At 43.1% G+C, this 19,840-nt stretch overlaps 1 long non-coding RNA gene across 1 annotated transcript in view; it reads right to left on the reverse strand.

Annotated features, from left to right (window-relative positions):
• Positions 1–3,765: 3,765 nt before the first annotated feature.
• The window catches only part of LOC139082316 (uncharacterized), a 44,965-nt gene continuing 28,890 nt past the window's right edge, over positions 3,766–19,840 (reverse strand). The window contains exons 2-4 of the long non-coding RNA XR_011538202.1: positions 15,103–15,200; positions 6,147–6,301; positions 3,766–5,943 (exon numbers count right to left, since the gene is read on the reverse strand). This is a non-coding gene — a long non-coding RNA (uncharacterized lncRNA). The remainder of the gene's footprint in view (positions 5,944–6,146; positions 6,302–15,102; positions 15,201–19,840) is intronic.

Raw genomic sequence — 19,840 nt, forward strand, 5'->3', positions numbered from 1 at the left:
TGCGGTCTGGACTAGCTGCTCTCCCGGCTTGCTGCAAGCCCTTGTCCTGGAGCTTCCCTTCAGCCCTGTTTAAGAAACTGCTTTCCCCTCTGTCCTGTATTGGACTCCCTGTTTCCAGGAGCATGTCTTCCTCTTAACTGATTTACTCCAATGGCTTCCTGAGAAAGAGTGCATAGCAAGTAAGGGTTTTTAAAAAAATTTTATTGAGGTCATATTGCCTTATCACATTGGGTAAATTTCGGCTGTACATTATTATAGTTCAGTTTCTGTATAGACTCCATTGTGTTCACCATGGATAGTCTTGTTTCTATCCATCTCCCTAAACATGTGTCCCTTTAACCCTTTCACCCTCCCCCACCCCCTTATCCTCTGGTAATGGCTAGTCTGTTCTCCTTATCTATGTGTTTGTTTGTTTCTCTTCCACATATGAATGAAATTATATGGTATTTGTCTTTCTCTGTCTGACTTATTTTGCTTATCATCCTCCTCTCAGGGTCCATCCATGTTGTCACAAATGGCACAATTTTGTCCTTTTTTACGGCTGAGTAGTATTCCACTGTATATGTATATGACATCTTCTTTTTTTTTTTTTTTTTGGTTAGGAAGATTCACCCTGAGCTAACATCTGTTACCAATCTTCCTCTTTTTTTGCTTGAGGAAGATTAGCCCTGAGCTAACGTCTGTGCCATCCTCCTCTATTTGTATGTGGGGTGCCTCCACAGCACGGCTGATGAATGGATTAGGTCCATGCCTGGATCCCAACCTACAAGCCCGGGCTGCTGAAGTGGAACACATGGAACTTCAACCACTCGGCCACAGGGCCAGCACCCCACATCTTCTTTATCCCTTCATCTGTTGATGAGCACTTGGGTTGCTTCCAAGGCCTTGGTTATTGTGAATAATCCTGCAATGAACATAGTGGTGCATAAATGTTTTTGAATTAATGATTTCCTGTTCTTTGGGTAAATATCCACTAGTGAAATAGCTGGATTATATGGTATTTCTGTTTTTAATATTTGGGGAAATCTCTACACTGTTTTCTGTAGTGGCTGCACCAGTTTGCATTCCCACCAGCAGTGTTTGAGAGTTCCCTTTTCTCCACATCTTCTCCAACACTTGTTATTTCTTGTCTTGTTAGTTAAAGTCATTCTGACGGGTGTTAGGTGATATCTCATTGTAGTTTTGATTTGCATTTCCCTGATGATTAGTGATGTTGAGCATCTTTTCGTGTGCCTGTTGGCCATCTGTATATCTTCTTTGGAAAAATGCCTGTTCATATTCTCTGCCCACTTTTTGATCAAGTTGTTCATTTCTTTGTTGCTGAGTTATATGAAGTAAGGCTTTTTTGAGGCTTTATCTACAAATGTCCTTATCCTACCCAGTCGGCACAATCCACTGAGATTGAAAAATTATTAGAATAGAAAACACCTTATTGCACCATTTATCCCAAGGTTTGACCAATTGTGACCAAAATTCCAAAATAACAGTGGCTTGAACAAGACTGAAATTTTGTCTTCTCACATAAACATTGGCATAAGTAATCCCAAGCTGGCATGATGGCCCCACAGTCATCAGGAACCCAGGCTCTTTCTATCTTGTTGCTCACCATCCTCGACAGGCAGATTCCACTTCCTGATTCAAGATGACTGCTTCAGCTCCAGGCTTTGAGTCCTCATGCAAACCAACAAGAAAAAGAAAAGGGAAGGAGACAGGGAAAGGAACAACTCTGAAAGACATTTCCTGAAAGTTGCACACACTCCTTCAACCTACATCCCATTGACCATTGACCAGAACTTAATCAGGCAATTGCATTAATATCCTATCAGTTTTTATCCTTGTTTTTAACCTTATTTGTACGATACCTCCCATAGATTTTATTGTGCCTAAATATCTGCATCATTACTATAATTAGATTTTAAGCACATGGTGTGAAGTAAACATGCCTTTTAATTTTTATTACCTTTATATCTTTAATTTGTAACCCAGATGTTGGCTGTCCCCAAACACCACTTCTGTTTTATAGGTTATACTAAGTTTGAAGCACAACATGACCATATCCTCCAGAAGAAAAGCCACCCCGCAAATCAGTAATGATATTTGAAGGGTGGCCTGGTCGTCTTCCGGGGGAGCTTTGTCCGCGTTGGTGGCTTTAGGCTTCCAAATTATTTTTGGCTTCCTCAGTGGTGGAGGCCATGCAACGGAAGGCAGGGGAGACGCTGCGTGTTTCCCACCACGTAGAGGAAAATATTTTGCACTGAGAAAAAATGAACACTACGTGAAAAGAAGGGCAAAGAAGAAAGAAGAGTCGTGGCAAGCCCCTCATTCAGTTTGTCTCCAAGACCCAGCTGCATGTATGCCCGAGCCATAGTTTCCTTGTTCAACACTTCCATGGATCCTATTGGTCAGTAAATCCTCCCTTTGCCCAAGCCAGTTCGATTGGGATTTCTCTCACTTGAAAAGACAATAATCTTGACTAATTCATATTCAAACAAAGTAGCTTTTTGTAATTGCAACAGAGCTTTCTCATTGTGCACATGGCTAGTTTCCCAGAGGGAGTAGTTGGGAAGTGATAGCTAAAGGGTATGAGGTTTCTTTTGGGGGTGATGAAAATGTTCCGGAATTGAGAGTGGTGATGGTCGCACAACTCTGTGAATACATCAAAAGCCATTGAAGTGCATAGTTTAAATAGGTGATTTTTTTGTGTGTTAACTATATCTCAATGCAGCTGTTTTTAAAAACTGTTATAAGTCATAGAATTGTTATCTGTACCTGTAAAAGAGTTAGCAAGGGACTCTCGTTATGTCTATCTGGAGCTGATTTAAACTTGGGGACCTGTAAGAGTACTGACTAAGACAACTAATATCTGGCTGTCAGGGTGGCACAGCAGTTAAGTGCGCACTTTCCACTTCGGTGGCCCGGGGTTCGCTGGTTTGGATCCCCGGTGCGGACATGGCACCGCTTGGCAAGCCATGCTGTGGTAGGCATCCACACATATAAAGTGGAGGAAGATGGGCATGGATGTTAACTCAGGGCCAGTCTTCCTCAGCAAAAAGAGGAGGATTGGCAGCAGTTAGCTCAGGGCTAATCTTCCTCAAAAGAAAAAAAAGACAACTAATATTATCCCCACAGAAGACAAAGCAAGTTGTGTTCCTGAATCAGCAGAGCGGGGAGCGCCTGTTCTCAGAGACCAACAAAAGCAATCCCTGTGCCCTAGGACACAGGGTTTCTCAAAGAGTTGGAAGTGACTCAATAACATTGGGCCCCCCAAAGTAAAGAGGATCTGACTGAGTGAACATTTTCTTTTTCCTTCTTTTCTTTTGCCTGTTTTTTTTTTGTTTTTGTATTTTTGAGGAAGATTAGCCCTGAGCTAACATCTGCTGCCAATCCTCCTCTTTTTGCTGAGGAAGACTGGCCCTGAGCTCACATCCGTGCCCATCTTCCTCCACTTTATATGCGAGACGCCTACCACAGCATGGCTTGCCAAGCAGTGCCCTGTCCGCACCCAGGATCCGAACCGGCATCCCCGGACTGCCGAAGCAGAATGTGTGAACTTAACCACTGTGCCACTGGGCCAACCCCGAACATTTTCAATACGGTAAAAATAGAATAAGAAAGTCTTGAGAAACGTTGAGTTCACATTCTAATATAAGCATTAGGTTTTCTTTCATTTAGACTTACAATCAAGAGCACCGTCTTAGCACAGTTTGGGGGGAAAAAAAGGCTTACATAGAAGACAGGCCTGGAGAATCAGGAATCACTCAGCAGTTTCTTTGATTTGTACATTTTTACTTATTCATTCTGACATTTCCTGGGTGCCTGTGTGGGAGGGCCTGTCATCAATCCTGAGCGCACAGATATGATCAAGACACGGTCCCAGCAAGGAGGAGCTCAAGGCCCAGCATGGAGACTGAAGTGCTCAGGTCATCACAGCCACTGTGAGAAGAGCTGCAATGGAGGCAGGAGGGCCTGCCTGGGGGCTGGCAGGAGGGAGCCGGCCTGGGGCCCTTGGAGTCACGGCTGTTAGGGTCTACTTACTCATGGATAATTGCGGTGCTCATTTACCTGCCTAAGCCTCCACTTTCCCAGCTGTAAAATGAAGCTAATTAGAGAACCTTAAGGAGTTATAGCGTCCCTGCACTGACTGGTCTGACTTGAAGGAGATAGAGATCAAACTTGTATCGCCGTGGGTTAGCTCCCTTGGAAAGCTGTGATTCAATATATACATTTCTGGAAGGAGCTACAAGAATCCTATTATTATTATCAGATTTTTCATCCATTTACTCATCTAACAAATATTTATTGAGCATTTATTAGCCATGCTTTTCATCTGGAATAAACAACAGTGGTGAGCAGCAGTGTATCAGAGGATATATAAGCTTAGCAATTCAATAGCGCACATCTTTTCAAAGCATTGTTTACTCAGTGCAAACAATTCATAACATTTTTATGTTAAAAACAAACATGGGTATGCTACAGAGAAGGAGGCAAAATGCTTATGAAGTTTTAGGATAAAGAATATGGGGCTCCTAGTACACTTTTTGATATATGTCTTCCAGAATTCTGGAGGGAATTTCTTCATTCTCTTGTGCTGTTAATTGAAGATCAGTTGTTAAATAAGAATCTTAGAAGGTACGAAATATACATCCCTCCAAGAGTCTATCACTGAGCTGAAACAAGACACATGAACAAATGAATCAAATAGGTATCTCTACATGTGTCTTTTGAGAAGTGTGAGAGGTTGCTTCTGTGTCCACGAAGTCATTTTATATTAGACTCCTGCCGTGACAGAACTACGAGAAGCCAATTCAGGGGCCCCAAAGGAGAAACCTAGAGAAGAAAATGAAATTCAGCAGGTAGCTCATAAAAAAAGCAGATATAGAAATAGCAACGGAAGGGTCCCTCTTATACAGAGCAAAAGCTCACATCCACTAAGGTGATCAAGACAGATGGACGTGGAAGGATGGAGAAGATTACAAAGGGCAGGGATCGGAGAAAGACTATTCCAGGTGAACAGAGCGCGACCTAGAAAAGGGACAAAGTCAGGAAAAGGGAAGTTGTATTTGGGGTTCAGGGAGTAATCAGTTGGTCTAAAACAGAAGTTTCACCAAGCATCCCAGCACAGCCTAATGAAGGGACCTTGAATCCAAGGACTTAAAGGATGTGAAATGTACCTGCCACTTAGAACATGCTCGAATGAAGTTTGCTGACTTACACGAACTGGTCAAGCCAGATGTGACGATGCACTCCACTGCTCCCAGGCAAGTTAAAATGAATTCAGCACCTAAGTCTCCCTGAAATGTTTCCAGGGGCTTCCTCCTCCTCTTCCCTCACCTCACTGTGTACTCTCTCCCATTCCAAGACACACATAGAAAACATTTTGCAATATCACCCACACCCTTAGCTTCATTATGTGCAGTTAAGTCTAGGATAATGTGTGATGACTCATCCAGAGCTGGAATAACTTGTGCTGGTGGATAGAAAGGGAAAGCGTTGGGATTGCCCAGTTTTGGGTGTGTGTTACCCCTGCAAATTCCTAATTTTTACGTCTTCATAGTTCCTAGATTGTCCACTCACCCCGGGAAGGAACTGTGTCTTGATTAATTTAGTTCCCCGTGTCTTGGCACATAGTGTGGAGGTTTGAGAGAGTCAATAAATAGCACCCTTCTTGCCCACCCAATCTCTGAACCATCTGCGAGACATAAAGGAAGCAAGCAGATGGAGATCAAAAAATTAGCAGCTTAATTACTGGTAAAAGCTGAATGGAAGCATGTGGTTTAGATATGCAGCAACAATGAGTGTCCTAATAACCGAACCTGAGAATTAGACAGACTCACCCACACAGCCACAAGCAGCTCTAGGAAACGGCAGGCCTCACCCCATCGGGCAGAGCCTTTGTTGGCTGGCCAACTGCAGAACAGAGCAGATGCTTTCTGCAGGCCAACCCTAGAGAGAAGGGAAGGAGGAAAGTCTGAGGGCTGAATGCCAGCAACTCCTTCCCAAACCACCAGCATCTCCTGGGGAGAAATCTGAGCAAGGTGGCATGAGAGGACGGATGTGTTACCCTAGCAAGTGTCCCTAGGAGCCAAGAAGTACCCCCCATATGTGACATTACTAGCCATGTGTTGTCTATGTAATAGGCCACTTACCAAGGCCAACTTGAAACAAGAGGCCATTGAGCAAATGTGCTCAGTTGTTCCAGCTGGCGCTTTGTCTGGCGATGGGAGCTGCAGCGCACCTTTCTGTCCTGCTAAGAATCATGTGATCACCCCCTCCTAGTTGTGAAATGCACTGTCCAGGAGGCCTTAGAGGAAGACAAAGGGTATATCAGAAGGAATTCTGGCACTGTTCTTCCCAGAGATCTCTAGAATGCAAACCAGGTTGCCGGGGAGGGCTGGAGTTAATGTGCATTCGGAGCCCGGGGCCTTATGAGAAAGAATGAACAGGTGCCCCAACACACAGGGGCCTCAACACCTGCCTTCAGGAAGCTAAAGCCTTGTAAACTGGCTGGCCATGGTGGAAATAGCATCAGTCTTTTCCAAGAGGCTATAAAATTTGGGACTACAAAGCAGATTATGACAAAAAGACATTTTCATTTAAATTATTTTTAAAACAGTACTTTTTCCCTAGAAGGCAGCAAATTTTCAAAAGTAAAAAGAAAGCCTAATGATACAAGGATTAGGTAATATATATGTATATTATTTTTGCCTGGTAGTATATACATATATACGCACAATGTTAACTTGACGATATTTAATCAGTGGTAACCACTGTGGAAGTGGGCTGTATACCATAACAGAAGAATGTGGGTTTCTAGGCCAATTAATAATATATACGATGTTCCGATTAGAGCAAATGTTTAGCCCATTTATTAAAACCAAAATTTTCAAGCCTAGCAGCATACCAATGGAAATGATCAAACAGGGCCAGGCCGGTAGCGCAGTGGTTAAGTTTGCACATTCCACTTCACCAGCCCAGGGTTCACCAGTTTGGATCCTGGGTGCAGACATGGCACTGCTCGGCAAGCCATGCTGTGGTAGGCGTCCCACATATAAAGTAGAGGAAGATGGGCACGGATGTTAGCTCAGGGCCAGTCTTCCTCAGCAAAAAGAGGAGGATTGGCGGCAGTTAGCTCAGGGCTAATCCTCCTCAAAATAAATAAATAAATAAACTAGAAATGATCACACTAATTACAAATAATATTACAAGTTTATTTTCTTTAAAAAAAATTCTGATTTGCTGTCTTCTCGGAAACCGCTTAGTGCGTTCTATATGTACATCAAGTTCACGGAATTTTACAATTTAAAGGGATCTCAGAAATCATCTAAGATCAGCATGTAGCTGACTGTAGCTAAATTTTTTTACCAGCGTTTATGAGCATTTAGCTCAGCAGATACCCCAGCTCTCTCACTTTACAGACGAATAAGTGACTTATCCAAGGTCAAGTTATTGCATGGACGAAAACAGACCAGTCTCTTGTTTTTTAGTTCACACCTTAAAATGTACACTTAAAAGTATTTCCTAATTCCACATTTTCTCTATTTTAGACTGATATTCCATCCATTTGACCTAAATTAAAGCAGTCTTCTGCACGGACAGAAGCAACAGAATGGAATCATAAGTAATAAAAAATGATCCCTAAACCCTGGCACCTCCTGGGCACAGAAGGATGAACAGTGAGGTGCAGAAGGTGTCCGATGGAGTCAACGACCCCCGTGCTGACCCCGGGAATGGGCTCACAGGGCCATACATTTACATAACATTTTCAAAAGTAAGGTATTTCAGCCACAATGGGTTCAGACAGCTGTCCCTTTCCACTCCGGCTTCCTATCTGTCACATTTCCCTCATCAAGGGCATTAAAGTGGCTGCAGGCAGTTTTGGGATCCTGCTAAGGAGAAATTGAGTGGAGCGTGTCTGGTGTCAGCTGTAGTTTTGAAAGTTGTTCTGCAAAGTTTCAGGAAAACAAGTGAGAAGCGACAGACATCATTTGACTTCTTATCATTTATTTGTTAAAGAACTGAAAGAACATTTTTTTCCTAGCTTTACCAAGATATAACTGACAAAGTTGTATAAATTTTTTTTTAGAGTGAAAAGTGTGCGAGCGTTCTTTTTTTCATTGCAGTCATAATAGTTTACAACATTGTGAACTTTCAGTTGTACATTATTATTTGTCATACGCCATATAAGTGTGCCCCTTCACCACTTGTGCCCACCCTCCACCCCCTCCCCGCAGTAACCACTAATCTGCTCTCTTTGTCCGTAAGTTTGTTTCTCTTCCACATGTGAGTGAAATCATACAGTGTTTGTCTTTCTCTATCTGGCTTATTTCGCTGAACGTAATGCCCTCCAGGTCCATCCATGTGATTGTGAATGGGACGATTTCATCTTTTTTTACGGCTGAGTAGCATCAAAGTTGTATAAATTTAAGGTGTACAAGGTGATGATATGATATACATATTTATTGTGAAATGATTACCACAATAAAGTTAGTTGACACATACATCACCTCACATAGTTAGCATTTTGAGAGAACACTCAGGTAAAAAATTAGTGGAATATGAAACAAAAGAGGTTACTATGAAGAATAAAATGAATAGAAATTAGTCTGACATTGAGATGCAAATTGTGACCCAAAAAATTCAGATTATAGCAAAAGCAGTAAGTCATCAAGAGGAAGAGACAGATTTCAGATAGAAGAAATAAAGCAGTCTTCAGATTGTTTGATAATCCCATCAATGAAGAGCGGTAAAAGTATATTTTATTGGGAAAATATTTAACCTTCTTGCTAATTTGACATGAAATACTGCCATCTCAAAATATAACAGAAATCATAGTGTACCCACACGAGGGGGTCATGGAGACAAACTGGTTAATAAGTGCTGTCAGTTCAAACGGTATTCAAGATTAGACACTGTAAAGAAAATTTGCTCTCACATCTTTTCTCATTTTAAAATAGATCATCTCTGCCGTACCTGATTCTGTATTTGTGAGTTGGTATTCTTTCACCTTAAAGACTGTCCCTCAAATGAATAAGCTACAGGTCCCACAAAAGCAGGAGCTGGCCCTGGATGTAAGTTAAAACGACCATGTATGGGGCCAGCCCGGTGGCCCAGTGGTTAACTTTGCACGCTCTGCTTTGGTGGCCCGGGGTTTCACCAGCTCGGGTCCTGGGCACAGATATGGCACATGTTGAGGCGGAGTCCCACATGCCACAACTAGAAGGACCTGCAATTAAGATATACAGCTACATACCGGGGGGATTTGGGGAGATAAAACAGAAACAAAAAAAAGATTGGCAACAGTTGTTAGCTCAGGTGCCAATCCTAAAACAAAACAAAAAACCCCGACAATGTATTTTCTTAATAGGAAGAAATCAGGGTCTCTTTTTGCAGCCTCTGCGGGGCATTCGATCAGAAGCCCACCAGTGCGGTTGGTGGAATGAGGGTTGTGCTGGGCCTTCACCAGCAGGTGGCAGTGAGGGAGAGCAATTCCAAACATCTAACAGCCCGGTTGCCATCAAAAATAGCAGCGAGATAAAAGGTTATTTTTGCATCCTGCCTGGCACCAGATGTTTAACTTTAGTGCTTGGAGTATTCTAGAGGGTGAATGCTTTAAGAGAGATAAGAAGCAAAAATATAGCTTCCCCAGCTAGTTAAAATATACCAAAAGAGTCACATTTCATAGCACACAGACCCCCACCCATATTATAATTGTTTGGTTTTGTCATAAGCACCGTGCTTCAGAGTTTTACTGCACCAAAACCAGTTTCTCCTAACAGGTGTCTTCTTCCTTCTTACTCCGCAGGAGAAGCCATTGTTTTTCCACCTAAGAACAGCCTCTGCTAATCTTGAAAAGCAAATATTAATTTGCAGGGTCTGTTATACGCAAAACTAAAAGAACTTCATGTTGTTGAAGAATAGCCAAAGCAATCAGAGCAGCAGCACAGGCTGGTGACAGGTGGAAAGACCCCAGGGTCTTTCCAACACTGATGCCCCAAATGCTTGGAATAACTATTAACAATAGTAGCTAATACTTTCATGGGGCTGACTGTATGCCAGGTTCTGACTCTGTTCTGAGTTCTTCTTATTGATTTATTAAATCAAATAATGCTCCCAACAAGCCCCTGAGGTGGCATTATTATGACTCCTGTTTTCAGATGATGAAACTGGGCCACAGAGAGCTTACGTAACTTACCTAAGTTCACACAGTAAGTGACAGAGCCGGGCTTTGAGTCTAGGCAGCCTGGCTGACGAACTGAGGCACTAAGCTACCTGCTTCTGCCCTCTGCTACGAGTCCAGTCCTATCTTTATCCCTTCCAAAGAGAACACCATTATAAAACAATCAGTAGGACATGCCTGGGGAACAGCAATATTGCAGTCTTTTAACAGTGATGAAAAGGAGGCTCCTGCTAAGTCTGATTCTCCCCTCCATGTTAGGAAAGCCGCCTTGCCCAAGAGTGGAGCAGAGAGGACTCTGCTTGACTCGCTTTTCTTCTGCAGTGGCTGACCAAGGCAGCTGCCAGCTCCAAAACTTCCCAAGGGATCTCACTAAGATTTCTCTCTACTCTCTACTCCTCTCGAGTTATCCAGAGTTTGTTGCTGTGCAATATTTGGAGAATAGACTGTACTCACATTTCCTGCTGCCTAAGCATCCACTCAGTCCTCAATCCTAAACCCAGCTTCTGTCCCATGCTCTCCTGGGAAGCCGGGCTCGGAGAGGTCACCAAGAACCTTCATTCAGCCCAGTTCACCTCTCCTAGCCTCTTCCCTTGGCTTCCATAACCCATCTCCCTCTGGTTCTCCTTCTACAACTCTGTCCTTTCTTCCCTAGCTTCATTTGCTGACTTCCCCTTGTCTTCTCATCTCTTCTCCCATTCTACACCTCCCCCGGCCCTCTCATCCTTCTGGCCTCAACTGTCTCGTAGAGACTGATGATTCCCAACATTTTCTTAATCCAGCCACTCTCCTTTGCTCTCATCTCATATTTCCCACTGTCCATTATACATCTCTCTTTGGATGTCTCCACTCAAACTGTCCAAAATATTATCTTCTGCCCACCAAATGCATTCCTTTTCTTTTCTTTCTTTCTTTCTTTTTTTTGGTGAGAAAGATTGGCCCTGAGCTAACATGTGTTGCCAATCTTTCCTCTTTTTGCTTGAAGCAGATTGTTGCTGAGCTAGCATCTGTGCCCATCTTCCTCTGTTTTGTATGCAGGATGCTCCTGCAGCATAGCTTGATGAACTGCGTGTAGGTCTGCACCTGGGATCTGGGCCCACAAATCCCCAGCCACCAAAGTGGAGTGTGCAAACTTACCTACTATGCCACTGGGCCAGCCTCTGCATTCCTCTTCTTATATCCCATTTCAGCTAATGGGATCTTCCTTCACCAGAGCTAGAAATCCCAGCAGCCTCAGGCATCCTTTCCCTGTCCTCGAATGATCTGGCTGGTGAGTGCTGGTGACTCCTCCTCTGATAACTCTCCAGGCGTCGACCCCCTTAGTCTCCATTTCCACGGCCACAGCCGCCGCTCAGTCTCACATTGCTCCTCACCAGCTCTGTGCGATAGCATTTCTTAGCTTGTCTACCAATCTACTGTCATAGCCACTGCCCGCATCCCCACCGCCCCCCCAACTTCCAATCCATCACACTTGTCTTCCTGAAAAAAATATTGATGACGTCACTGCCCTACTTCAAGATCTTTGGTGGCTTCCCATTAAGGACAGTGTACATTCTTTAGAATGTCTTTCAGGGACTGCTGCAGTAAATGTCCCAACTTGGTTTCTAAGTTCACCTCTGGCTACAATGCCTACTCTACTCCCTCACTAGACACCCTGTACTTTAGCCACACGTGGGCACTTGAGCCACACAACAGGACAGGACAAAGAAACTTATATTTCTTAGGCAGACAGCCTGAGGTCAATATCTAACACTACCACACGTAGCTATGTGACTTTAGAACTATTACTTAATCTCTCTGCACCTCGGTTTCTTTATCTACCAAATGGCCGTAATGATCCTTTCCTAGCAAGGACGCCTATTCACTGAACAAACGTTTATAATGTATCTACTATGTTCCAAACGTGCATGGAACTCAATAAATATTAGCTCCTTTTCTCTAGACCTGCTTCCTCCTCACCTTTGTTGATGCAGTTCCTTCGACCTGAGCAGATGGACCTCTCCACCCCCGTCCTTCAGGGCCAGATTCAGTAGTTATTGTGAGAGTCGTGACGGCTGCCTAGCCCTCAAGGCAAGCTCAGCACGCCTTCCTCAGTCCTGGGATCAGTTATTATACAGTGTATTTTGTTAGCTTTCTAATGGATTCTTTTCTCCTCCAGACTGGGAGCGCTTTGAAAGTAGAAATGGTGTCTTACGTATCTTTGCATCTTAGGGGTCTAGACTTGTAGATAAATACATTCAAGAAGAAAAAATTACAGCGTTATGTATTGTTACCAAGACTTTATGGACTGCCAGCATGATTCTCTGGACACTCATTACAAATATACTTTGTGCTGAAGTGTCCCGAACAATTTAAAATTGTCTTTCATATTGTGCTGAATAACTTCCTGCCTTAATGCAATGAAACCTTGTTAATTTGACACAGGAAGCTCTAGAGAAAACAGACTTTGAAGGAACTGTTTGGATTTTCTAATACTTGTATTAGGAAACAATTTTTTATTAGTTAGCTAGAAAACAGCCCTTGCTAATATTTGTCTATTATTATGAATAAGCAGTTTTGAATTAATGATGTTTAACTCTACTGGTTTCTGCTAATATTATACACGTTTGTGCTACTTGGGTTTTTTTTTTTTTTTTGTCTGCCTCTCCCTACTAGATGTAAATGTTTAAAAATGCAGGAATCTTATCTATTTTGTTCACTGCTGTGCCCTCAGAGTCTGAAACAGTGTTTAATAATACTTGTTGAATAAATGATGAGTAAATGACTGTGTATTTTAATTTTTAATAGAATGTAAATTATTAAAATTTAAAATATTATATCCACCAATATACTTAAGAAATCAGTTGAATTATAGCATAGATGATCCCATATTTGTAGACACCTCCATTTGTGTGACCCACTAACACCTCAAGATCTCGTGTCTTAATGTCTGTTAGAGTTTCTAGCCCACATCCTACAATCTAACCTTTTCCACACCCCTTTAGACCCAAATTCCACCCCAGCTGCTTTCCTTCTTTGAAGACACCCCTGCTTCTTTCCTTGCTTGGAAGTTTAGGTCATCTGACATGACTTTCTCAACTCTCCTTTTTCATTGCAAAATTAAGTCTTCGTTCCCTTTGCTCATGCCTCACACTGTTTCGCCTCTGTACATTTCCTCTTTTCCTAGAAGTCTCTTTCCAACTCCATGTGCCTGAATCCCATTCATCCTTCACAGCTTACCACAGAAACCATTTTCTCCATGAAGCCTTCTTGGATCTTTCCAGCCAGGAGTAACCCATCCCTCATCTGACCTTTCTCAGCACTTCCATGTACATTTACTTTAGGGCATCCTAACAAAAAGAAGGCCTCGCATTGTAAAGATTTGTGCAAAGCACTATAGGTATTGGAAATATTCATAGAACATGGTTCCAGCCCTTGAGGACTTCACTATCTAGAAGGAGTATAGTCCATGAACACCTATGAAGTAATATTATCAAGAATGTTTTAGATGCTTTCATAGAATATAAGCTACCTAAAGCAGGTCTTTGGTTTTCTCATCTTTATATTTCATAGAGCATTTTATATAGTCCCATGTACTGAGTAAACGCATGTTTCTAGGTTAGTTAAGAAAATTCTGGCTTTCTGCACAAAAAGTGCTTGCCTGCCCTTCATACAACGTTGTCTGGGGAGGAAGACCTCCACTGGTATTCCCAGAGTAAGGTGAGTTTCCCTATGGCCAGTCAGCAGATACAGCCGAGAAAGCTCTGTGCTAAAAAAAGAGGTTGTTCCTTCTTGTTTTTTAAAATTAGCCTGGAGAAAATGGGGACTGGGGCAGAAAAGGAGAAAGAGGTGAAGGACGGGATGTTTGAAATGTGCTAAGACCTGGAGAACTCTGAGCAGGCAGATGGTTATTTTCCATAAGAAAGAAAGAGAGTGGGAGGGAGGGAGGAGGAGAGGGGAAGCGGGGTGGGGGGGAGAGGAGCCACCTCTCCGGGAAGAACGCAGGGCTGTTATGCCTCTCAGAAGCTAATTAGAAATTGGCTTTTTTTAATGAAGAAGACAAGTGGTTTTTTAAAAATTGCTTTCCTAATATATGCTACCGCATGAATGAATCTTGCAAACATTATATTAAGTGAAAGAAGCCAGTCATAAAAGGCCAGCTATTGTGTGATTCTATGTATGTGAAATGTCCAGAATGGGCAAGTCCATAGAGGCAGAAAGTAGATTTGTGATTGTCAGGGGCAAGGGGAGGTGGAAATGGGGAAAGACTACCAATGAGTATGGGTTTCTTTTGGGGATGATGATGAGCATGTTCTGGAATGAGTGTTGATGGTTGTGCTATTTTGTAAATACACATTTTTTTAGAAACCCACTGAATTGTGCATTTTAAGAAGGTGGACTTTATGCTATGTAAATTATATCTTAATAAAGATGTGCTTTTTAAATATCTATTCCTGGGGCTGGCCCCGTGGCCGAGTGGTTAAGTTCCCGTGCTCCACTGCGGTGGCCCAGGGTTTCGCTGGTTCGGATCCTGGGCGAGGACACGGCCCCGCTCGTTGGGCTGTGTTGAGGTGGCATCCCACATGCCACAACTAGGACCTGCAACTAAGATATACAACTATGTATGGGGGGTTGGGGAGATGGGGCAGAAAAATAAATAAATATCTATTCCTGACAATGTCACTGACTAGTCACCCCAAGGAACTCAAGAGTGGGTTTGGATATTTTAACTGTTTTTCCAAACTGTTTTTTTTCCTGTTGTTACGTTAAGGAGATGCAGTCACCAACCACCCTGAACCAGACCAAGCCTCACCAGAGAGCTACGGCTATGACCTTTGCCTTATTTTTAATATTAAGATCTCTCCAGGAGGAGCTTAGGGCTTACTACAGTCACCTGCAGTGTATATGGAAACATGTTTCCAACTGAGCCTGCGCAAGAGGATACTCACCTCTCCCTTTTGAATATTCATCCCGCATCCAAAATAAATGTCCCTGCTTCCCTTTGTTCGGGGACTCCATGACTCTGGAAATGATTCCTCCTGGTCTCCTATTGGCCACAAATGTACATTGTGAGACACTGCTTCTGGTGGAGAGTCTGATTTAACTCCCCAGGAGGGAACCCACTTTCGTTTCGCTAACAACAAGAACTTGAACACCCAGGCAAAGAGGTTTCTCTCCAACCCACTAAGTCCCCTGCCACCCTTCCTTTTGTCAAACCCCCCAAAAGCAGGAATTATTTGGCCAATTGTAATGCTAAAATGAGGGAGACTCTTTTCATTTTACTTAAGAAACCGTCCTTAAAGTCTATAGAGATTCATTCGTGTTCTTTTTTTTGTTTTGTTTTTTTGAGGAAGATTAGATCTGAGCTAACTACTGCCAGTCCTCCTCTTTTTGCTGAGGAAGACTGGCCCTGAGCTAACATTCGTGCCCATCTTCCTCTACTTTATATGTGGGACGCCTACCACAGCATGGCTTGACAAGCAGTGCCACGTCCACACCCGGGATCTGAACCAGCGAACCCCGGGCCACCGAAGCGGAACGTGCAAATTTAACCGGCTGTGCCATCAGGCCGGCCCCTTATTTCTAACAACTTCATTATCTGTCCAAAACATTGGGTACAATATAAAGGTCCAACACTGGGAATGACTAAATTATGGTACACACTTCCAAATGGAAATTTTTTTTTTTTTTTTGAGGAAGATCAGCCCTGAGCTAACATCTGCTGCCAATCCTCCTCTTTTTGCTGAGGAAGACTGTCCCTGAGTTAACATCCATGCCCATCTTCCTCTACTTTATATGTGGGACGCCCGACACAGCATCGCCTGCCAAGCTGTGCCATGTCCCCACCTGGGATCCGAACCAGCGAATCCCGGACCCCTGAAGTGGAATGTGCACACTTAACCACTGCGCCACCAGGCCAACCCCTGGAAGATATTTTTGAAAGGGTATCGAATATGGGGAAATGCTCATGAAATTATCTTAAATGGTCAAGGAAGATACAAAACAGTGTACAAAGTATGACCTCAACTTTATCAAACATATGTGTAATACATATGTTTGAATTTTAATTTTTAAAATTTGCATTTTGAACAGAAAATACACGCGTATCATAAAGAACGTAGAAGATAAGTGTAAAGTAATCCTCTTCCCATGCCTGTTGTTAGTTTCCCTGCCCCAGGGGCAACCACAGTGGTGGACCTCTTGCATGTGCTTGGAGAGAGAGTTTATGCATACACAGGCAGATAGAGATCCAACCAGAGCTGGGTGGGGATGGTTCTCTGGGTGAGCAGTTACCCTTGGAGAGAAGAGACTAAAGACTTTCCTTCTAGCTACCTCCGCTCCCCACAAATTCAGTCTAAAAGGGTCTTAACTTTTGCCTTCCCATAGTCAAAAACCTAACCTGATATTTTGGGATTCCTCTGGCCCCACAAGTTTTCTCCACTTTGCTCCCTAATGCCTAAAATGCCTTTAACTGGAATAGAGCTTTTCTTGCACAGTAAAGGTAAAACGCAATTGTAGAGGAGGAAGACATTTCCTCTACCTGCTCTGGGTCCTTCTGGCTGGAGAATGAATTAAATTCACATGAGACAGAAAAACAGGAGAAAATTAAACAAAGCTTTATAACATGTATACATGGGAGAGGCTCAGGCAACCTGAGCAACTGGCCAAAATGGCTGAAGCCACCACCTTAAATATCATCTTTAGCTAAAGACAAAGGAGGATGTTGGGGGTGGGGGGAGTCAGTTACGGGAGATTACCAGACAAGTACAGTAAACAAGAGTAAGGTTATTATGCAGATTTAAGTCCTTGCCTTCTGCATTGATTAAGAGTTTCTAGAGATAAGGTCATCACCCCTTTTTCCTGGTACAGAGAGGGAGATACCTTTACAGATGGAGATTTCCTTTACAAACGTAAATGTCTCTTAACAAAGGGTAAGTAAATTCTACTTTTCAGCGTGTCTTTCCTGTCTGCTGTTGTTTTTAAAAGTAACCAGCCCCAAATAATCCTCATGCCAAAGAGACATATCTTGGGGTGGCCAATTCCAGTCCCCCACACAAACATGTTGGGTGGGCTCAACCCTGCAAATTTGTTATACCACAGGCCAAAGACTGGTCATGATCTAGCTGACTGCTCAGAAGGTAGACCAAATGGCTGTTAACCGGTCATCTTCCTCTAATCTCTTGTCCTTCTGATCCAGTGTTTCCCAAACTTCAACCATTCACATGCCGTCTTCAGGACTTTTGCTTATCCACTAAAGGGGAGGAAGACAATTCCTCTACCCTCTAGGTCGTCTGGTTGGTCTAAGAATTAAATTGACATGAGACAGAATAACAGGAGAAAATCAAACACAGCTTTATAACATGCATACATGGAAGGAACCCAGGAAAACTGAGTAACTCGTCAGAATGGCTGAATCCCACCACCTAAATACCATCTTCAGCTCAAGACAAAGGAGGGCTTTGGGGGTAGTGGTTTGGGTCTTCAAAGGGGAGGAAGGCAATTCACATGGAAATGGAAAAACATATGTTTGGTAGACAGAACTTTGATAAGAATGGGCTCATAAGGGCAGCCTGGTGGCAAGTGTTTAAGTTCATGCAGTCTGCTTTGGTGGTCCAGGGCTCATGGGTTTGGATCCTGGGTGCAGACCTATGCACTGCTCATCAAGCCATGCTGTGGTGGCATCCCACATAAAATAGAGGAAGGTTGGCACAGATGTTAGCTTATGACTAATCTTCCTCTGGGGGAAAAAAGAGAGAGAGAATGAGCTTAGCAAGGACCCTCGCAATCTATTGATACCTAGAGTTATCTATGGTGATGGCCTGTCCTGGGGATAGGCCTTTTATCTTAAATTCTTTTAAGCAGTTACAGGGAAGGTCAAAGTTTCTTTCAGAGTCTTCTGTTCTTAAAAATAATCAAGGCAGGGGCCAGCCCCATGGGCTAGTAGTTAAGTTTGGCGTGCTCTGCTTTGGTGGCCTGGGTTCGGTTTCTGGGCAGAGACCTGCACCACCCACTGGCAGCCATGCTGTGGCAGTGATCCACATACAAAATAGAGGAAGATTGGCACAGATGTTAGCTCAAGGCAAATCTTCAGCAAAAAAAAAATAGTCAAGGCAAAGAGACACATTTTGGGGTGGCTAATTCTGATCCCCTACACCACCTATATTCTATTATTTAATTTTTTCTTTACATTAACTCATTTTTCTTCATAAATAAATGTGTTTTAAGAGAAAATTTTATATTATACAGTAGTTTTTAAGTTCACAGTTGAATATAACTATTAACACTTTAAATGTGTCCATGTGCCTAGGGGTGATACAGGAAACATTTACAGTCCAGATGGCAGAGGTGCCCTGATCGAGCAGTAGGTCTCTGTCGTTTCTTACCAGCTGAGCGTCAGCCCTGCACAGCCCACCTAAAATCATCCTGTGTACCACCAGTGGTGCACCTACCATATTTTGGAAACTCTGCTGCAATCCGTGCTACCTGCATTTGCCAATTTAATCTTCCTAAAGTAAAAATCTGATGTTACCTTCCTGCTCGAAAGTTTTCAACGCTCTCTGCCCCACACTGCTTACAGGAGAAAGTCCAAACCCTTTAATTTGGCATTCAAAGCCTCTGTAATACGACTACAACGTACTTTTAATGTATTCATTTAACAGATATTTATTGAACACCTATTATGTGTCTATCCAGCCTTATCTTCCACTACTATCTGTAGTGGATAAAAAAAGCACCACTTTAACCTATCTTAAACGCCAATGTCCTGCTCCTTCCCGTCTCTGTTCCCTTGCTTATCCTATTCCGTTCTTCCCTGCGGCAGGGCCCATCCACCGCCAGCCATTTGACAAATTCCTACACAGCTTCAGGACTCAGCTCAAATGCTTCCTCCTCCACGGGGCCATCTCACATCCTTCTGGACCAGAAAGAGTCTCTTCCCTCCTCGTCTCTCCCATAGCCTTTGGCCAGCTACAGAGTATTAAAGTACATCATAGTTATATTCATGCCTGACTTCACTCCCTTACAAATTGAGTGTGTTCCCGAAAGCAATCTTGCCTGACCAACCTCCCCTCCCCTATCCAATGTCTAGCCCAAACCCTTGCATCATTTAATAATGTTTCTTGAACTCAACTTAATATGAAAACTGTCCCGTAGCTAAACCCTTACCTATTCCACAATATTTCAAGTTTAAAAAATTCCTATTAGCCCTAGGACACACATTTATTGAGTTGTCATCTGTCCAGAGATACTTGTATTGGCAAAGTTTTCCAAAACTTCGCACCTGCTTTGCACGCCACCCCACTGTGTTGTTATGTTGGCTCACATTTCAGGGCCTGGATGGGATGTTTCACAAGACAAAGAAAGGAAAGTGCGGGGACTGAAAGATTCGTAAATCTTCTTTGTGCCAACGAGTTGCAAGTAGTACTCCATGTAAAAGATGCCGGGGGGGGCGGTCCCTTGTGAGTCAACCATGGTGCCCACGAAAACAAGGCAAAAACATTTCCAGATGCTTGGCCATCAGGAAGCGGCACCGTCATTCTCTCTTAATTTCTGCTATAGCTGGAAAGGCCATAAAGGGCTTTGCAAATTTATTTCTTGGGCTTTCAGCCATGTTAAACTTTTACCCTTTGTCTTTTCCCCTCCCAGTTAAAAACTATAAAACTCAGCTCTAATTAGGACTCAGTAAAG

Source organism: Equus przewalskii, chromosome 3 (genome assembly GCF_037783145.1).
Source record: "Equus przewalskii isolate Varuska chromosome 3, EquPr2, whole genome shotgun sequence".
NCBI lineage: Eukaryota > Metazoa > Chordata > Mammalia > Perissodactyla > Equidae > Equus > Equus przewalskii.